This window comes from Balaenoptera ricei, chromosome 11 (assembly GCF_028023285.1).
Source record: "Balaenoptera ricei isolate mBalRic1 chromosome 11, mBalRic1.hap2, whole genome shotgun sequence".
Lineage (NCBI taxonomy): Eukaryota > Metazoa > Chordata > Mammalia > Artiodactyla > Balaenopteridae > Balaenoptera > Balaenoptera ricei.
Genome location: NC_082649.1, coordinates 52,144,975 through 52,148,720, shown reverse-complemented (window position 1 = coordinate 52,148,720; position 3,746 = coordinate 52,144,975). Strand labels below are relative to the sequence as shown.

The window sequence follows — 3,746 nt, the reverse complement described above, 5'->3', positions numbered from 1 at the left end:
TAAAGAATGAGTCCTTCAGAATTCAAGTTGCCATCATTTCCTCGGATGGCATGAGCCAGCATATTCCATCCAATAAGAGAAGCTTGTAAAAACTCTCTGTGGTCTTGATTTCTTTATTTTTCTACTTTTATTTAGCCTCCAAAAGGGAGAGGAGGAAAGAAAAGATAGAAATCCTGGCAGTTCCACTAGTTAATTACTCTCTCCTCCTCCTCCATCTTTCTCTCCTTCTCCTCCTCCAGCTTTTCATTCCCTTTTCCGATTGCAGTCGTCTTCTTTCATGACTAGCAGAGAAGAAAAGGGAGGCTGAAACTTCTTGAGTTTCTCTTCCTCTCCCTCCTCTTCCCTCCCCTCCCCTCTTCTCTCCTCTTCCCTTTCTTTCTTTTTTTGGGGGAGGGGTTCTTTTTCTTTTTGAATTTTTGAATTTTCTTCCCTTTCTTTCCATTCCTTTCCCCTCCCTCTCTTTCCCTCTCCTCTTATCCTCCCCCCCCACCGCCACCTCTTTCTCTCTTTGAATTTTGGGTAGCTTTCTTTCATTTATTCCACACCCCATGAGCCAGATGTTTTAAAGTTAGTTGCAAAAGATTATGTTTTCTTGTTTCCCATCATCCTTTCCTAGGACGATAAATCCTGAAATTCTCAAGCCCACAAACCACTAACTTACGTAAACAAAGACTAGGGAAAGCACACCATGATGGAGGAGTTTTAACGGCCGTGGTTATCCCAGCAACAAATGTTTTCTGTCATCTTCTTGGTAGCTGACTGTTGCTTCAGATGCCATTGGTCCATGAAATCATTTAAGATTCAGTTCCAAAGCACAAGCCCAGCAGATGTTTCCAGACATGTTCCTAATATAAAACATTCAAGGTTATTCATTTAAATGTTCATGAAATTTCCAAACATGTTGGCATTTTTATGGTATCAGTGGTGATAGCTATAATGTTACCAATGTTCACAGATTGAGGAAATGTGTATCATAAAATGTAAAGCACTCTATTGAATATCTATATGACTTAGCAAGAGAAATGATTCTTACCCCTTCTTCCACCTTTTCCTCAGCCTGAGTTTACATCCCCATTCCCACCACAGGCTTAAAAGTATGCATTAAACCACCCCTTTCTCAATAACCTTTTAAAACTATGGGACAGGACTGATAAACTCAACTACCTACAGAAATCAGGGAGGTAAATGAGAGAGGTGTTTGGAGATAAGAAAACCAGTAGAGCAAAGTTGATGGTACATAGTAAGTCAGCTGCAGTGTCAGAGATACAATAGGGAGATGTAGAGATTGCGGCCCATTGGAATGCATGCCCTGTCTAAGGGAACAGATGCTCTGTTCATTGTTGCCTGGTGAGAATATAGCCATGCATTGCCAGATCTTCCAAATTTCTGGAGAAGCTGGAATTTGGATATTGATACGGCATCTTCAGTTACCCCAAATGCTAGCAACTTATTCAGATCTCTTTAGCACAAATTCAAATAGCACTATGTGGAACAAAGATCATCTGGAAAGTAGAATTGACTCAAAACAGCTACAGTTTTCTTATGGAACTATTGAAGCCCAGCATCTCTGACAATTCTGTTACTTTGCCATGGATTCCAAGTCATCAGTTAGCTAATGAAGGAGGAACACAAAATGAAGGAAATAAGATTAAATGGTTCAGACAGAGTGCAAATAACTTCAATACTATTTAACAAATATTGGTTGACTACCTGCTTCATGCCAGACACTGGGTGAAGTGCTTGGGTCATACCAGTGAACAGCACAGACAAAATCTCTAATCTCATTGAACTCATTAACCCTGGAGGGAAGATGTATCATTAATGTTAATTTTAGATGAGCCCCCAAATTATGGAAAACATGTTTGAACCCAAGTCTGTGGGATTCCAAATCCTCATCTATTCCCACTGTGCCATATTCCATGCTAGTTCCCAGGAGAAATGGAATGAGGAGATGAAGAGGTGGCCTTCACGGTAAGGTCGTTGTGTGTGTATTAAGGGAATGCGGTCTGACTGAGTGACAAATCACATCTCACAGTTGTAATATTCATAGCAATATCATCGCACAGCCATTAGGTTTATTCTTTGTTGTTTGTTTTGGCCATGTAGCATGCGGGATCTTAGTTTCCTGACCAGGGATCGAACCCGTGCCCCCTGCAGTAGAAGCACAGAGTCCTAACCACTGGACCACCAGGGAATTCCCTAGGTTTATTCTTGACTAGGCACTGTGCTAAGTACTTTTCATATATTGAGTCTAACTATAGTGGTATTGTTAGGTAACAGCTAGTATTCTCATTTTAAAGGTAAGGTGACTGAGGTTTAAAAAGGAGTAAAATATATACGCTACCGAATGTAAAATAGATAGCTAGTGGGAAGCAGCCACATAGCACAGGGAGATCAGCTCGGTGCTTTGTGACCACCTAGAGGGGTGGGATAGGGAGGGTGCAAGGGAGATGCAAGAGGGAGGAGATATGGGGATATATGTATATGTATAGCTGATTCACTTTGTTATAAAGCAGAAACTAACACACCATTGTAAAGCAGTTATACTCCAATAAAGATGTTAAAAAATATTTTAAAAATTTAAAAAAATAAAAAGGAGTTAAAAAGTAACTCAAGATCACACAGATAATCAGTGGTAGATACACAATTCAAGGTCAGTCTGTCCTAATTTAAAGCTTGTGCTCTAAAGCCCAGCCCTGTTCCGAGTCCCACACTTCAGTTCTTTCGAGATCAGCAGAGACAAGGGCGTGAAAAGCTAGACACCAGGCAGCATGTTTGATACCCTGGTTCCATCATTGCCCGTTGGCAGGAAGCCCACGGCAAAGGTCCTTTCTGCAGGAGTGTGGTCAGGGGTTTGAACTCAACCCTGCTCAGATATGAAAAGCATAACAGAAGGAAAACAAAACCTTCATACCCCTACTCCCAGTCCTTAGCTGACAGGCAGCTGCAGGGGATTTGGCTGTTGTCCACCACTGCATTCTCTTACTGATGGAGCCAGCTGTCTAAGGAAATTCAGTAGCCCACGTAGATATCAAAATAAGAAACCCACTAAACCATTGTACGTGGAAGAAGTCATGTTGTAGGCTAGTCACATTAGAGCCATCTGTTCTTAGTATAATATACACTGCAGTAATAATTATTAACAAATACTTTATCTCTCTAATTTGAGGTAAACTGAAAAAATATTAGGGCTATTTATAAATAAATGTCTTCTCCTGTTCAAGTATTTATGCACAAGTATTGAGTTCTATAGTTTATATAATAAACTATCTTCTCCCACAAATCTGTTCCTTGTTTTCTGTTTTTTCCTTGGTAAATTCATCTAGTGACACAAGTTAGAAATTTGAATTGTTTTAACTTTTCCCTCTATTTTAGTCTTTATATTAATCATCAAGGCCTATCTATTTGCACCTCTGAAATTTCTCAGAATCTCTTGTTCTTCATTTCTGCTGCCTTTGCTAAGATTATTCTTGTAATCAACTGCTTGGTCAGTTATGATTGCCTCCATACTTGTTTTCCGGCTTTCTTTTTTTTTTTTAACATTGTTGGTTTTAAAACATCTTAGAATATGATTCTGTTCTATCAACATCCTTCATGAGTGCTTTATTATGGTCTACAGAGTAAAGTTTGAACTCTTTTGTCATGCATAATGTTTAAGGCCTTTATTCATTCAAAGTTTTCATTAAGCTTCTACTGTTTATTCCCTGGCAGTAAAATAATAAACAAGGACCATTTCCTATCGTTGA

At 39.4% G+C, this 3,746-nt stretch overlaps 1 non-coding gene across 1 annotated transcript; it reads right to left on the bottom strand.

Moving 5' to 3' along the window:
• Positions 1 to 2,121: 2,121 nt before the first annotated feature.
• Positions 2,122 to 2,194, bottom strand: TRNAR-UCU (transfer RNA arginine (anticodon UCU)). Its single transcript has one exon. It is a non-coding gene; the product is annotated as a tRNA-Arg (tRNA).
• Positions 2,195 to 3,746: the final 1,552 nt, after the last annotated feature.